General features: G+C 28.7%; 1 protein-coding gene across 1 annotated transcript in view; it reads right to left on the reverse strand.

Moving 5' to 3' along the window:
* Window positions 1–14,993: 14,993 nt before the first annotated feature.
* The window catches only part of LOC107443828 (G protein alpha i subunit), a 42,982-nt gene continuing 39,317 nt past the window's right edge, over window positions 14,994–18,658 (reverse strand). Inside the window, exon 9 of the mRNA XM_043049642.2 lies at window positions 14,994–17,217. The gene's annotated coding sequence lies outside the window, so the exon portion shown is untranslated. The remainder of the gene's footprint in view (window positions 17,218–18,658) is intronic.

An 18,658-nucleotide genomic window follows, 5' to 3' on the forward strand; every position in this document is an offset into this window, starting at 1 on the left:
GAGTAATTGAAATTACCATTTTTGGGAACTTCCATAATAATCTGTTTAAAAAAAAGTCTGTTTCTCTCATTACTACCAATGATACCCCTTAACTAACATAACTTTGTTTGCAACTAATCTACAATAATTTTTTGCTACTCCTTAGATGACACTAAAAATAAATAAGGAAAGAAAAAAATTACTTGATAAAAGAAAATAATGAAACCCTATTTTCCCATTTTCAACAAGCTATTCTTAAATTTAATCTTCTCTTCGTTTAAAAAAATCAAAGATTATACACTCAAATCTAAAATTTGAGCAAAAATTTTCATTGTATTAGTTTAACCAAAAACTAAAATATTAATCTCAAGTAATCAATTTAGTTTTATCATATTATGAGGAAGCATAAAATTTCAGTGTTGTGTCATTTTTAATTTAGTATTTTAAGTGTTATTTTATTTAATGATAACCTTAATTAATATTATATACCTATGTAGACCAAAGTAGTATAAATACCATGAAATTGCTCAGGGTCGCCACTGCACAGGGGAATCCTGTAAAATACAGGGAACTTAAAAATCACCATGGAATAACAGGAAAAATGCAGAAAAATTTTTTTTATTATTATTATTCTTTACAAACTGGGAAAATACAGGGAATTTTGTTTCTTATTTCCGTCTCTTAGAAAAAGGTGGCCACTCAAGGCGTGTATTTAAGAATGATATTTCAGCTATATTAAAAAATTTTATTTACTATAGCAATATATACTGGATTTTGTATGTTCCTTTTTTCCTCTTAAGTTTTTCCCTAAATTTAAATTAGTATAGTTAACCCAATATAGGTCACTCAATAGCACAGTGATTGTTGTGCTTTCTGTTAATATATTGTGTATAATATGTACAGGGAAAACACGGAGAATTATTTTTTTCAGATTTGAGTGACAACCCTGTTGCAAACATTTGAATTTGGTAAACACTAATTTGTATACATTTCTGTGTTGCTGTATTTCTGATTTACTGATGGGTAGTTAGGAAAGTTGGCACCTCTGTATTACTCCTCTCCCCCGCCTCATTATCAGTTAAGTTAAATGTAAAAATTTTATTTGCCTTCTAGATAGGTATCAAACTTCTCAGGAAGATTATATTGTGATATATTAAAGAAATTCTTTAGATACATCTAATAAATTATCATAAAATGATTGCATAAAGCTAAATTGAATCTTTAAAATTGTAAAAATTTGTATGAAAGGATTTACCATTCTTAATTTTTTAACTTGTTTGGTTTTAATATTTTTCATCCATGCATATTCATTTCTTTGAAAAGCTTTTGAGTTTGTATTTGTAGTGAGTTTTTAATTCTTTAAACAATTGTATTTCAAGTAAGTATATATACATACATATATGTACAGTAGAAGATCTTTTAAATACAAACCCTGAATATTTTGCATTATGTAGGCAGCAGATATATATAATATACACTCACACCATTCACAAAAAAAAAAATAATAAATTGTTTTGCAGAAATTTTTTTCGTATTGCTTTGTTTTTATATATGTCTTATAAATAATATGGTTGAAGTTGCATTTGATTTTCAAGCATTGAGAATTGAATGGACAGCTGAAATTTTTATATTTAGAAAAAGAAAAATTATTCCAATGTTTGCATTAAAATTAGCAACCTAGAAAAAAAGCAAAGCATTAGCTAGTTTTATATCTTCAAAAATAAGCTAAGTCTAATTAAATACATTAAGATTCAAGCACTTTTAAGAAAAGGCTGTGATTTTTTATTAGAATTTTGATTGAAATTAGTTACAAGAGTCAATAAACTGCCTGTAAAAAGTTTTTTAATTAAGATTTTGGTGAACAAGCTTGCCATTGGAAAATAAAACGAGGCCAAAATAACTGTTTTCAAGAAAAGGCTACTAAGGGGCGGGACTAATTTAACCAAAATGTAAGTAAAGAAGACTATTTTGTAATCATTTTGAAAATTTTCTTTTTTTTTATCAATTGGCTATCAAAGAAAGAATTTTTGCGTTTTTATACCCAGTGCAGATAAGAATTGGTACCTTTTTGCTGTATCCATATCCAAATATGGGACTTCGTTATTTTGATTTAATATTACATGATTAATTTTTTACTTAAACATATTTTATTAAAAAGTGGTTTATTACTTATAAAATGTGGCAGAATTTTATTAGTTCTTCGTAATATTGATTTAAATTTGAATGAAAAATGATTGTTTTAATGATATATTCTGTTATGTTTTCTCTTAAATGCCCTTTCGTACAAATTTTTATATAACTAAAGGAGTTGAACTTTTTTGCGTATCCCCAAATTTTCTGTTTATTTTTTATACTTCTCGTAATATACCTCTCAATAATTACTCACTACTTGATTGCCTTAGATTGCATCTTTAATCATTACTCTATCCTTTTTCCATCCGCATTATAATGGTCATTTTTTATGTTAATCTTATTTTGCTGTAATCGAGAAGTTCAAAAACAACAAAATTAGCCAAATTTCTTAATCTATATATTAAATAATTTAAAAAAATTCTGTAAGTAATACAGGTGCTTATGGACAGATTCCAAACGCTTCATTAAAAGAAACAAGAAAGAATCTGCTAAATGCTTATGTTTTGAAAAGAAGGGGGCGGGAATTGATTGAGCGGCAAATAACAAGTATTTGTGAAACTGTGTATAAATGATGTATGTGAAAATGAATACATGAAAAAATCAAATAGTTAATTATTGACACAAAAAAAATTTGTGACTCTTTTTGAAAAATAAATATTTTGGAAACAAGATTATTCCATGCTCACTAGTTTTAATGTACTTTGAAATCATTTTTCATTTAACACATTATAGTTTATAATTCTTAAAAAATTGTAACTCAACATTTAATTATTATTTTTGCATTAGCAAATTAAATGGAGTTGGTATGATGTCTATATTTAAGACGTTGAGATTAGCATTTTTATATATTTACATTTCTTACATTCTAAAAACAGTTTACGTTGGACAGCACAAAATGTAAATTTATGCCTCCTTTTCAACAAATTAAATTTTAAGGAGTTTGCATTTTGTGAATTTCAGATTAAATTATACAGGGAATTTAAAAATCACTTAAAATAACAGGGAAAATGCAGGGAATTTTGATTTTTTTTCCCTTTACAAACTGTGAAAATACAGGGAATTTTTTTCTTCTTATTTTTGTCTTTTAAAAAAAGGTAGCTACTCAATTCGTAATCTGTGGGATATTTAACCATGATATTTCAGCTATACTAAACTATTTAATTTACTATAGCATTATTTAAGTATATTCAGCTGTTCCAGCAATTAAAACTAATAAATATGGTTAGCCTAATATAAGTCACTCAAGAGCGCAGTAATTGTTGTTTCCTCTTAGTTNTTTTTTTCCTTCTTATTTTTGTCTTTTAAAAAAAGGTAGCTACTCAATGCGTAATCTGTGGGATATTTAACCATGATATTTCAGCTATACTAAACTATTTAATTTACTATAGCATTATTTAAGTATATTCAGCTGTTTCTTCCAGCAATTAAAGCTAATAAATATGGTTAGCCTAATATAAATCACTCAAGAGCACAGTAATTGTTGTTTCCTCTTAGTTCAGTACATAACTCGTTATCCGGAAATCAAAATCGGAACAAAATTCGATAAATTTTACCGCCGTTTAAAAATAAATAAAAAATTTCCCTCGTAAGATTTTAGGGTTTTTCTTTCTTTTTTGAAAGATGTTTACCTTACCATCATTTTGGACATGATCATTAGTGTATTACTTCATCGTTTTTTCTTCATTTTAGGATTATTTCCAAATATTATTTTTTTTAGTTGGGTTTAACAATAAAAAAAACGGCTTTTTGTAGCGATTCTGAAAACCGGAAAAATCAGTTATCCGGAATAGCGATGGTCCNATTGTATATAATATGTACAGGGAATTTTTTTCCTCCAGATTTGAGTGGCAACCGTGTTATATAGTGTGTCTTTAAAGAAAAAAATACTTTATTTGGAATCATTAAATAAGACTGTGTTAGTGGAGGAAAACTATTTTTTATCTCTCTGGCAATTATTTTGGAGACTATTTTTTTTTTCATATCTAAAGCATAGCTGTCAACTCTACTGGATTACTGGTTTAATAGAATTTCTCCCGGTTTTTGTGCGTTTTAGAGAATTCCCTAAAATTAAGTTTCCTATAAAAGAAAAATCCATATTGAAATCTAATATTTCACAGTTTATTGCTTGCTTCAATGTTTAAATTAATGTTACATAGTGAAGCGAGCTTCATTTATAGTATTTAGTTTTAAAGCATAGCTATGCTTTCTTTTTTTATATTTTCAGTTTATTCGGAATTTTCTTTTTAAATTAATTAATACTCGTATCCGCACGGATTTGTAGCGCCATCTAGAAAAACTTGTAACTTAGAGAGAGAGAGTGTGTGTGTGTGGAAGGAGAGCAGTAAAGAGCTACAAAAAAGCTCTCTTCCAAATATTAATAAATAAATATTGTGCAAATTTACAGTCCGCTAATTTCTGTTTATTGAGCGAGTTCATATTTACCTGAGCGTCGACAATACTATCAATAATAAATTACTATCTTAAATTATGAGTTAACATAAGAGAAAGCATTCCAAGTTCATTTAATGTCAATCACAGCCGGAAAATATTGCAAATTTTTTCTGTTAATGATAATAAAAATCCCTAAAGTTCCCTATGTGTAAAATATTTAGTATATTTTGCAACAGTTAACATGAAATTCATATTATTTCATAAAATCGACCGGATTTTTTTCCTATCTGTGTTGGCAATATATTGATCTTCTATTGTATATAATGATGTGTTATTTTTATTTATCCCAGGTTTAAAGGCTTTTGAATGAAGTTTATATTTTCTTGATTCAAAAATTAATAACCTGTTGGGTATATTCTAAGATTTATGAAGACTTTTAAAATACATTTTCATAGAGAAATATTACATTTTATAGAAAATAAATTAAAATCACTGAGTTAAAAATTTCATCAGATATGCAAAGTGTATAATGCAAAATGATTTCACTTTCTGGAAAAAGTTTGGATGCCCTCTAAGTTTTGGAATTAATGTTCATTAAACACATTTCATTGAATATTATCTTTCTAGAAACAAACTACTTCTTAATTAATGCTTAATTAGTTAATTAACTGCTTCTTGGCTTTAATTCATTTCAGAAAATAACTGTACCGAATTATCTAAATATAAAATGACTTTTAAGTTATAGGTTTAAATTGTCTTATTTTTTAATAGCGTTCATTTTTATAATGTGCTGTTCTCCAAAAAGTTTATATAAAGTTGGAATGCTGTTTCTGTTCTTGCCTGGGGGTTATAACAATACCTGTTAATAACTTACTTATTGCTGTAATAAAAACTATACTATTTGCCTTAGAGATTTTTTGTAATAAAATAAAAACAAATTTATTAAATTTTTTATTTTATGTTTTTGTCTAAGTAAAAATAGTATTTCAGAAAAGAAAAATTAAATTATTACGGATCCTTCCCTTCCAGAGATTATGAAACAAATTTATTTTTTACTTCTTGGATTATTCAAATCTTACGTTTCTGAGTAAAGACTGGTTATATATTTTATTTTGACTATTTTCTTATAGTATCAAATCACATTATTATATTAATTCAAGTAAGTTGGGGGGAAAGTTACATTTTCCTTAGCAAATTATCTTATTTTCAAATGGCAATGTTACAAGCAAGTCATTGTTGCTTTCGAAGGTACCATTTATGACAAATGGTAAACAAAAATGTTGCTAACATAAATAACAAGTAGTCAAAAAAAATGCCTCAGCTTGCATGTTGGCCTATTTTTCTTAATAGTTTAATCAAAATTATTTTAACCTTTTACTTGCTTAATTCAGATCCATATATATTAATTTTAGGGTGCATAGCGTTTTTAAAGGTGCTTATTTTCGTTTTTTTAAAGGTCCTTTTTTCATTGGGTGTTTTTAAAAAGTGCTTAATTTTCTTTTTTTTTTTTCAAAATGAGATTTTTCCTTTACCATGTTAATTTTCCCTACGAATTATGCAAAAAGACACAGTTCACATTGTTCTATTTAACGTTTTCGCACTTAATTCAAACCCAATCAATCTATTTCGCCGTATTGTCAGTCCGTAGCATATGAAAATGTCCTTCGTTTTACATGATTCAAAATTTCATGATTTTTGACAATTGTCAAAAACAATGGCAAAAGGTTTGTTTCCCCCCCCCCTTCGACATGACGGTTTAAACAGGATAAAACCGTCAATTGTCAAAAACTTTCCAACCTTGCCTAATAATGATATCTTTTTAAAGTGCTTAAAAGGTGCTTTTTTTGTTGAATAATTCGACTATGCACCCTGAATTTTAAAAATTTTGTGAACAACATTCTTGTCTTTCGAATGACAGGGTTTGCCACTTCTCAGGGAAAGCCTGGAAAATGCAGGGAATTTAAAAATCATCTAAAATAACAAGGAAAATGCAGAAAATTTTTAGTTTTTCTCTAGAAACTGAGAAAATACAGGGAAATTTGTTTCTTATTTTTGTCTTTTAAAAAGTAGTAACCAACCAAAGAACAATATTTAAGGATGATATTTTAGCTATATTAAACTATTTCATTCACTATAGCATTATTTGTTATAAGTATGTTCAGCTGTTCCTTTCTTTTCTCTTAAGTTTTTTCATCAATTATAACTAGTATAGTTAGCCTCATACAAGAGCACAATGATTGTGTTTTCCCTCTTAATATATAATGTGTACAGAGAAAAAACAGGGATTTATTTTTATCCTGATTTGAGTAACAACTCTGAACTAATAGATTTATGCATTCAGCGAATATATATTTGTTTATATTGAAAATTTATATATATTACGAAGATTTTTATGCATTTTAAATTTCTGTATGATAAGCTGAATATTACCAACAAAAAAAAAAAAACTTCTAAAATTATTTTTTGCATTGATTATATTAAAAGAAGTTCTTGAAATTTTTTTTCTTCTCAATTATGCATATGTTTTGAATTGTTCCGGTGGTTAGCCAAGATTTATACATGAACTTTTGCATGGCTGAAATTCATCATTTTACAGTCCTACCAGAGTTGGCCAAATGAAGAAATCTTGCATCGAATGATGGATTGTTCAACGAATGTCAGGCAGTGTTACATAAACGTCGATACCGCTTAAGTGTTTTCCTTACAAGTAGTTTTCATATTTGATGACTTTTTAAGGAAAAGTTTATGAATTTAATATTAACTGTGTATGAATACTGTTTGTCTTCTAACAAACCAAAGTTCGTATAGAAATGAGCTCACTGTCTGAAAGTTTTTGTGCCCACGATATAGTTTACATTTACTTTTTACACTAAACATATGGGCAATTCAAACTGTAAACAGACGTTGTATTTGCAATCTTTAAAAACAGCTAAAAATATTGAAACAGTTATAGCAATTTTTATTTAAAGAAAATTAGTCTTCATGCACTCCAATTTTTAGAAACTTTTATATCTTTAATTTTTTTTAAAAAATAATTTCTAAAAATTGACGTAAGTTTAAATGATATCAAGACTTATTTTCACAAATACAGTCGGACTTCTATTTAACGAACTTCCATTTTGCGATTTTTTTCGAGGGTAAAATAACTTCCCAATTACGAAGTGAATTTTCTATTTAACAAACTTTTCTGTGAGATCCACTTTCCCTATATATTTCAAAACATTTTAATCTTGTTAACGCATTTTGTGGGAGGAAATGACCTTGAATTGTTTTTCGTTGCCCCTTTTAGAAAAAGCAGTAAAATCCCTTTCCCTTTTAGTTTGCATTTCAAACAAAAAAACTCTTGACAAAATTAAGGGATTTTATCAGTAGTAATTAAACTTACGAACGCATGTGGTAATGTATTTATAATAGATGCAGCCATAATTTTTACATAATGTAGCTTTTTTTTTAGTTGAAAATGTATGCAGCATGTTTTGCTCTATTCTTGCTTTCCATGCAGATTTCTTTTATGGTTAAAATTAACAAAATAAATAGATACTAGTTTACAAGATAAAGATGTATCAATTGCTATTTTAATTATGTCTAGTGTTTATGAATTTATAACCTGTTTCCTGTTTAAGTATTTCAAAAGATGACTTAACGAATTTTCCATATATCGAACTTATAATCGGGATTTAGCGACTTCGTTAAATAGAGGTTTCACTGTGTTATTAGAAGTGCTCAAATTTTATCTTTAGCTGGCTAATACGACATTCCTAAATAGTGGAATTGTCCCTAGATGTGTAAAAATTGTAATGGCTATTTAGCATAAATAATTTGATGGCATTAAATTATATATTCCAAAAATAGTTAATCCCTAATAAAGTATCATATGTCTCAGGTTTAGGCTCAAGAAAACTTCGAATGAGTGCAGGCAGGTTCGCTTAAAAGTCTTTTAAATTCAGAACTCCAAACATGCACTCATCTCTAAATATGTATATGATATAAAATGATCTAAAAAAAGGATTCTTATTTTAAAACAAAAGTATTTTATTTTATCAATATTAAAACATTTTAATTTTTCAGTGAAAGTATTTTTTATAAAATTATATATTCCTAATAGGGAGAGGAGAACAAGGAATATGACAAATATTATTCTTTTTTTTTTTTTAAGCCTTATTTTATTAAATGCTTCCTATTGTAGAATTTATATTCAGTCAGTATATGTGTTATTTCTTTCCTTTTGTGTATACTAATTAAAAGAAATCAAACCAGCAATTGATTTTTAATGTGATATAACGTGAATAAATTCATTATTTTGATGTAACAAGTTCGTACTGGTCTTTTTCTTAAAAAACCAAATAAACACGCTTTTTTTTTGTAACATGCGCACCTGGAAAGTTAGATTTTGACCTTGATAAAAATTTGTCATGGAAAAACATGATTTTCGGTGATAAATACTAAATGTCACACAATTTGTGTTCACATGCAGGACCTGATCCAAAAATTATATTTGTAATTGAAACGAAAAATTAACTAGAATGTTTAGGCCTGATAAATATATGGAATAATTATTTGATTATCCATATTAGATCAATAGAGCATTTTGCTCCTAAAAAGAAACCATCACATTCTTGGAAGAGAAAAAAAAAATCATTTTTCTTAACGTGCATACTGCAAAAGACGTTCTGCTCTAGGGTTGCATTATTTTTTTATGTCGGCTTGGCGAAGACTTTATTCATCAGAGTATCCCCCAGTGACTGCGGGTACCCGAAAAAACGATTTAACCACTAGAGCAGAATATGTGACAAGAATAGTACAATGAGTCCCAATGGCTCATGAGATAGAGCGTTGAGGTGAATCGGGTTCGAATCCCAGCGATGGCTGGTTGATACGAATTCCGCATCCCTCTTGCACCGACCACAGGGATCATGGGTTAGAGTCCCCTTGCCGTTAGGCTAACCGTGGGAGGTTCTCATGGTCGCCCTCTTCATGTAACGCAGATGCTGGTTCTCTACAAAGGCATATTTCTCCCAATACCTGATCCAGGAGCTCCCTTGTCTTCTGGATTGGATTCAAAATTACAAGGCTACGTAGTTGAATATTAGTAGTCGTAAACCCAAAAATTAGGTCGGCTGTTTAACAACGCTTATAAAATAAAAAATAATTGTACAATGCATATAAATATGAAAATTGGCAAAAATGAACATAGCATAAATTTTTTAAAAAAATGCAATTTTTCAAAACTATTAAATGTTTTGTTTTTTTTCTTTCTATTAATAACTTTATGTGGACCGGAGTAAGGCTGACGCAATTTAGGTTTAACATGATCAGCCTGATGATAAACATAGGATCAAGTTTTTAAATTGAGATGGAGATCATATTTTTATTTGTATGCAATGTACTATTGTGGTAGTTGGTGTTGATTGCTGCATATGACTTCGTAATTGTGAAATGAATTCATTATATGTAGTTCGCTTTGCGTTTTCAAACATCTCGCATGGCGGAGATCCATATACGAGTTCAGCTGAAGAATTTAAATCTTTGATGGCTGTTCTTATTCCCAATAGGGCTACTGGAATTGTCTCGTGCCATTGGTCATTTTCGTGAGCTTTTATTCTTTCGTAAAAGAGCGTTTAGCGTAAAAGAGCGAAATCTCCCTATTTTATTTTACAACAGCCGACCCAATTTTTTGGGTTTACGGCTACTAGTGTTCAACTCCGCAGCCTAGTAATTTTGAACCCAATACAGAAGACAAGGGAATTTCTGGATTAAGTACTGGGAGAAATTTGTCCTCGTTTAGGACTTTTTGATGGAACTTACCCGCATTTGCTTTACATGGAAAGGAAAAACCACGGAAACTTCCACCAGTTAGGCTGACGGCAAGGTGACTCCAACACACCATGGATATTTTACGTCAGCACTGTGGTCGGTGTGAGCCGGGTGCGGAATTCGAATCAAGCAGCTACACTCTGGTATCGAATCCATTTTCTACAGTGTATGAAAATTAATTACGTTTTTCTTTCACTAAAAATCACTCGCTAAAATTTGTCACTAACTTACACAGGGGGATCATGATTCACTATACACTCCCCCCCCCCTCTACACTCTTGTTCCTCTTTATCAGTGTTCAGCTAGAAAATAAAACAAGCTCTTTGAAACAAACTGAATGGTACTTCAAACAATAATAAGGAAATACAATTTTTTTTAAATAATTTTTATTTAAATTCTGAAAATTTACACCTCAATTATTCGTAGAGAGGCATCAGAACAGTAAACACATGAAATTTTTACTACCAGATACAAAAAAATATAATTTCAATCTCATTCAAAGATAAATATGCAAATGAACTTTGTAGGAATGTAACTGTAAATAAATGCAGTCATAATTATTTACAGGAAAAAGAAGAAAAAAACAATTCCAACTATTTTAAAACAATTAGATATTGAAAACTAGCCTCTTTTTTTTACAATAGTCACAGATTATTATGTTTTTTAAAATGTACAGATAAAANTTGTGAAAATTTAGACATATGGCAAACAATGAACATAACATAAATTTTTTTAAAAAATGGAATTTTTCATAACTATTAATAACTTTATGTGGACTGGAGTAAGATTCTTTGTATCTTAGGTACTGAAGCTAACGTAAAAGAGCGAAATCTCCCTATTTTATTTAACAACAGCCGATCCAATTTTTTGGGTTTACGGCTACTAGTGTTCAACTCCGCAGCCTAGTAATTTTGAACCCAATCCAGAAGACAAGGAAATTTCTGGATTAAGTATTGGGAGAAATTTGTCTTCATTTAGGACTTTTTGATGGAACTTACCCGCACTTGTGTTACAGGGAAAGGAAAAACCACGAAAACTTCCGCCAGTTAGGCTGACGGCAAGGGGACTCCAACTCACCGTGGATATTTTACGTCTGCACTGTGGCCGGGAGCGGAATTCGAATCAAACAGCTATCTTTGGTATCGAATCCATTCTCTACAGTGTATGAAAATTAATTACGTTTTTCTTTCACTAAAAATCACTCGCTAAAATTTGTCACTAACTTACACAGGGGGATCAAGATTTACTATACACTCCCCCCCCCGCTACACTCTTGTCACTCTTTAGCAGTGTTCAGCTAGAAAATAATAGGGGCTATGCATACAAAAACAAGCTCTTTGAAACAGACTGAATGGTACTTCAAACAATAATAAGGAAATACAATTTTTTTTAAATAATTTTTATTTAAATTCTGAAAATTTACACCTCAATTATTCGTAGAGAGGCATCAGAACAGTAAACACATGAAATTTTTACTACCAGATACAAAAAAATATAATTTCAATCTCATTCAAAGATAAATATGCAAATGAACTTTGTAGGAATGTAACTGTAAATAAATGCAGTCATAATTATTTACATGAAAAAGAAGAAGAAAAAAACAATTCCAACTATTTTAAAACAATTAGATATTGAAAACTAGCCTCTTTTTTTTACAATAGTCACAGATTATTATGTTTTTTAAAATGTACAGATAAAAATACAAGGTAAAAAGTTCCAAAATTTTACAGAAATGAATAAAAACATTACAATTAGCGCAATTAATATTTTCATAACAAACCATTAATAATCAAATAATTAAAAGAAAAAAAACTTCCCCTTTTAAACCAATACATGATATGATAATAGCTCATGAGTTATTCCATATTATACATGAAATTTAAATTACATCATTTTCAAACACATGTACAATTAAACATATTAAATTTGACCAACCATGTATATAAAACACATTTCTAAGTTAATCTTAATCAGGGAGCGCAGCCAGACTTTTCAACAAAAAATAAGCATCTTTTAAATCACCTTCCAAAAAAAAAATTCATAATTAGGATCTGGGCAGTAATAATTTTTTCTCAATCATTTTAAGTTCTTAATTTATAAACATAAAATTCAAAAACTTTACATAATCATGATAAAAAAAAAACTAGTTTTTGATAGATGTCGCAGAGAAAATTGTGCATGCATTTTTTGTAATTTAGTTAGACAATCGACACGGCAAAGAAAAAATCTCTTTTTCAAAAATAGAAAATTACGCACTTTTTAAAAACCCAGAATAAAAAAAAGCACTTTTTAAAAAAGCTACGCACCCTGTTAATGACCAAGCACCAAACTGGCATAAAATTCCCTTATGTTGACCACTCTTTTAAATGAACTATCAAATTGTTGTCAGTTCATCAATTCTGTCAACTTACATAGATTTCATCAAATCAGTATTACATAAAATGCTCAATAAAATTCACCTAAAAATTGCCAGTTTAGTTCATGGGAGGGGGATCTAGTTTTGCCGCATCCTAAAAATTTTTTAATCATGAAGGATGCCATTGAAAATCTCAGATATATTTGAAGGAAGAAAAAAAAAATTCATTAATCCTCAATTGAAAAATGGTTACCTACAACTATTGTGCATTGCAATCAACATGAAACACAAATAAATTTGGTTGCAAACAGTACATAAAATTTGGCATGTTAGAATATCAACCCATAAAATATACATCAAAATACAGAGTAGAAATTCTCGAGACTCTTACGAAATTGTAAACATACAATAACAAAAAATTATGAAGCATATATACATACACCTAAATGTATGCATTCTTTATCATAACAAAGAATATTATATCTTTGATTATACGTTTTACTAGAGTCTAAACGAGGTAACAGTGTTGGAAAATCTGCTCGGCGTGAGCCAGCTTCCCTCTCAAACTAGTTAACAAAAAAAAAATTTCGAGTAAAATAATGTAACCTAATAAAATAAAAAATTTCTCATAAATAAAAATGAAGTTCAGACACTTTAAATTTGGCAATACAGCCAAATCCAGTTTAGCGAAATCCGAAAATTTCAACGTAACGAATATTTTCCGAATGAATCTCCGTAGAAACGACGAATGAAAGAAATACCAATATTACGACACTCGCAATCCGATTCAGCGATGGTGAAAATAAGCGACAATTCTCATTTTCTCTCACGATCAAAACACTGTTCAATTCTTCAAAAGTACACAATGATCTCTGAATTCAAATATTTTTGCATCTTCAAAATAAAAAAAAGTTTCAGATATGAAAGGGACATGTCAAAAAAGACAAATCACTCGGAAGGGACCATCCTGAGACTCCAACCCATTCTTGTTTGAAGAAGTAAAAAATACATGTGGCTTTCCAAAAGAGTGATTTCCACTTCAGTTGTTTGAAAATGTGCAGAATTTGGTGCAGTTTGTAATTACAACTGGTTCTTAAATTATTTGTGCAGAATAAAATTACAGTTATTACGTATTTTCTGACAGCTAAATGATATGAAATCCATTGTTCGTTTTAATTTAAATTGCTTTTAAAATATGGATTTGAAATTTATATATGTTGAGTACAAATAGATCAAAACTGTAATTAAATGCAATACTTATTATCTTTTTATGCGAAAAATTCCACACAATAATTTTGGACAAAATAATTTTGGTATAATTGACAAAATAATTTTGGTTAATGTTGAAATTTGTAATATTGGTATAAAGAATTTTCTTTATTAGAAATTGCTTAGGAATTTGCTAAAACAGGATTCGACTGTATAACTAGCAGCAGTGCAGGTATACTGTATCAAAGTAAAGTTAAAATCTTACTACCAGGGGTCTGTCTAGGTTTTTCTGAGAGGTACCTATTTTGTGAAAATTTAGACATAGGTTGTGAAAAATTTAAAATTATGTTAAAAAATTAACACAAAAATATGGATTTATCGTTTCTTAAGGGATGCAAAAATTAAAATTATAAGAAAAAGTATTTTGTGTCCACCGTTTTTCCTAAAGATGAATTTGTGAAACTACCGTTTTTCCTGAAGTTGAATTTGTGAATGTACCGCTAAACGGTAGTAAATTCTGCCTAGACAGACTCCTGACTACATTGCATACACAAAAATAAACACTGCTAGGAACTATGTCTGATGGGGGAGGGGGGGTTTTTGCCAATTTTAATAGAGAGTGGTGCATCCTACAAATATATTTTTGAGCGTTTTAACAGAAATAAATGTTTTACACATTTCCATCAAGTATGTTAGTTCGAAATAGCAAAGAGACAATTTTGTCCCCAAATATTAATCTCAAAAAAATATAAGCTCTTTCTTTAGTTTAGACTATATTGGTTTCCTCTATGGGTGGCGCTTTCATATTATTGTGTCCAGGCTAGAGACAATTCCAGGTTTTCCCTGTTCTACCTGATCCTTGGGAACCCTGGAAAACTCAGTTTTACACAATTACAGCTCAGCACATCAACCACTTGTGCCATTACAAATCGAAAAGATGAAAACAATAAAAAATAGTTAGTTGTGGTATTCCAAAAAGGTTGGCGAACCCTAGTTTAAAACTTAATTCTATATTATGCCATCCATATGAGGGAAAACAATATCAAAATGCTAACAACAGAATGGGTGTATAAAAGGCTTTTCATAGAATGTCACAATTAAAGTCTAAATATAAAATTTGTTTCCCTTTTATTAAAAAACAATCATTAATAACAGTTCCAGAGTGATCCAAAAATAACAAAGTTTGAAGTTTTGTTACAATAAAAAACCTAATAGTTGATCCAAAAAAGTTGTTAATATTTTTTAATCAAGAGACCTATAAGAAATATATGAAATAAATTTACAAAATTTAAAGTTTGGAAGAAGAAGAGAAAAAAAATAACTCCTTTGAAAAAATAAAACCCACCCTGCAAAAAATAAAAATATGTATTACTTGGTAATTTGCATATTTTTATCCAATTTTTACATGCATTTTGCGATTTTACATGATTGGCTACCAAGTTTCATCATATTTGATTCAACATTTTTCTAGAATTTCTTTTAAATTTTAGATAAATTTATATAAATACTCTTCAATTTTATTTTATACATAAAAATTGTACAATTAAAACACTTTTTTACTTGTATTGAATTTATTTTTTCTTTGGCTGAACATCTTAGATAATCTCTTATCGTATACATATTTGTCATAACTTGTTATGCTGTGTCGCATAAAAAAAAAGAAAAAGAGAGACTAAGTCGATATCAAATAATAAGAAATCAAAACACAGCAGAATCTCATTAAAGCAAATTTCAATCATGGATATTTTAGTGCAATAATTACATTGAAATAATTATTTCTTTAGAATTTGAATTTACAGATTCCATGTCAGTGTTAGTCATTGTCAGATTCCATAACAAGATCAATGAAAATGCAACTATCATTAAGTGTTTAAAAAGGTTAATAACAAATTTAATTTAAAAAAAAGAATTGCAAATAGAAAAAAAATAAAGAATGCACTTAAAAGCGAAAGAAATATATATACAGTTACAACTAAGTGCAAATAATCATAGACAGCTCTTTCTATAATACAAAAATGACCTAACAGTTTCAGCACAGTAATAAGCCCTACTACAAAAATGCACAGCCAAGCTCTCAACTGTTGATGTTACTGTTTTTTACTCTCATTCTCACAGATTCCACAGTGGCAACATTTCCTAACCCTCAGGAAATGTCTAGTTTAATTGGATAATGTGCATATAAATAAGATATCCATACATTAATAAATTAGATTTTGGACAAAAGATCTCTTTTAGCAGAATAGAAATTTTTCTGTATTTGGATTTAGCACCATTTTTACCACAATCCTGTTTACAACTATTTTGGCCAGAAGGGTGTTTTGAGACATATTCATGTCTGAATCTGACATAGTGATTTATATTTTGTCACATAGACATATCACTCAAATAATCGTGCATTAAATTTCCGAAACATTAACTTTTAGAAAATGTACAAATATAATGGATGTTATTTTAAAGCATATTTGTATAATTGAAAATATTAATAATCAACTTACACAGTTACAATATTGACTTAAATAAAGTTTTGATGTTTAACATTTAATTCGTAACAGTAAAAGCCATTAGAAAATAGTAGCACTTTTCAAAATTTGTAGAAAATACTGGCTGTTATACAAAAGTTAAATTTTATTTATACACAACTGTCATATACAACACTATAAAATGCAAGCTATAAAGTTCTCATAGAATAATGAAACAGACATAAATTTAATTTAAAAAATAAGTAATATATATGTATATAAAATTTGTGCAAGTCGCTTAAAAAAATTCTATACATTAAAGTGGGAAATTGGAACGTATTGAAAAAGCATTTAAAAAATTCGCGGCACCTTCGATATCAAAAACACCATTTAGTTTAAAAAATATTATATTCTTGTAAATACATGTTAACAACAGTTTTTTGATATGTGGCTAGGGCAAGATACAATACAAAATTGCTATAGAACATAATACATTAAAAATAATGTTATACACATTATTTTGGTCCCATATAACTGATAAATACAGGTATAAATCATACATAAATCCACAATCGTGCAACATTTTTTAATACTTTATGAGTTAAAGGCATCTCACAGTTCACACAACAAGGTTTTTGTCTTAGATGACAGCTAATCCTCAATTCAGTATTTCTAGATATGCGGAAGTTGCCAATCTTCAAAAAGAAATAACACAGTTATTAAAATGCTACAAATCTGTTGACAGGAATGTACAAATGTTTTTCCAAAAAAATAAAACTTGGAGTAGACTTTTCTAATCTTCTATCATACGATTTAAAATAAAAGCAATTTTCATCAGCATACCTTTTTTTCTTAACTTTCCATTCAATAAGATATCTATACATATATAAATAAAATATAAGTACACAACTTTAAAAAATTCATATTAGTAGGAAAAGCCAATGGGACAAACAAAAAGTCAAAACATTTTTCAAAAGAAAACTAGAATTTTTTTAAATTTTTTTTTTAATGATATGCATGTTACTGTGAATGACCAAAATTGGTGGTTGTTGACAATTACGTAGTCACTTTGGTAAATGTCTGAAATATATACTAGGTCTAGTTAAGCGCCATTGCCTTAACTAGACCGTAACACTGCCTTAAGTGGTCCAGTTAAGTGCATACAGGGGTCTGTCTGGTATTTTTTGAAAGGTTTAAATTTTGTGAAAATTTAGACATAATTTGTGAAAATAAAAATTTTTATTAAAAACTCAACACAAAAATAGTGTAAAGTACGAAAATATTTTCAAAAATTGTCACTTTAAATAAAAATCCTTTATGAAAGGTAAATTTCTATATATTTTTCCCCATATAAAAAGATAATTTTGCTATTGTAAAATTGTGGGCTTAAAATTGCATCCAATTTTAAAATTCCATAAAAATAATTGTCCATAGTAAAATTTCAACTTGAATTTAATATAAACATGCATTTAAACAGTATTAACACTAAAAGTTAGAACATTTTTCGATTAGGTCATACAATAAAAAGTTTCATGGAAAAAAAAGTGTTTCATAAAAAATAAAGGTCTGTTAGAATAAATTTACAATAGTGTTTAAGATAATGTTCCAATGCTCATAATAATGTTCGAATTTTGACTTTCTGTAAAATTTGCAAAGGAAGATCCTCGTTGTTTCATTTTTAAAAAAAACACAGCTAAAAAAAAAAAAAGCTTTTATATGACCCATTGTGAGCGACCAGTTAGGCTTACCATATTGCAGTATCTTACCAAACATGTTCTACATTTTCGTAAAAGACATCTGGCAAAAAAGCTACTCTTTTGCAACAAGAACGAGGTTTGCATGAGAACTTGCTTTATTAAAAGTATTTTGTGAAACTACCGTTTTCCCTAAAGTTGAATTTGTGAAGGTACCGCTAAACGGTAGTAAATATACCCTGGACAGACCCAAGGTATACATTTGACAGGTATACCGTACACTGATTTTTTTTTTTAAGGTCCAGTGTCCAGCCTTACATTGTTTTTTCAAGTGGTCAAGTTAATCGGTACTCCCAATCAATACTCAGCAGATCTCAAAATATTGAATAAAATATATCATCAACAAATAAATTAATATCAAATCGAATATAACAAATATTTAAGACATTCACCAAACACCCATGTTGACATTTGAGGTAACATGCATATAGCAGAGACTACATTTAAAAAGGGCGACACAACTCAAAAAAAGTAAGATTTGATCAATTTAAATAGAGGCAAATTTTACTGCAAAAGAATCTTCAACTATTTTTAACTTCAAAATGAATTTGTTTAGAAGTCTG

This window comes from Parasteatoda tepidariorum, chromosome 10 (genome assembly GCF_043381705.1).
Source record: "Parasteatoda tepidariorum isolate YZ-2023 chromosome 10, CAS_Ptep_4.0, whole genome shotgun sequence".
Lineage (NCBI taxonomy): Eukaryota > Metazoa > Arthropoda > Arachnida > Araneae > Theridiidae > Parasteatoda > Parasteatoda tepidariorum.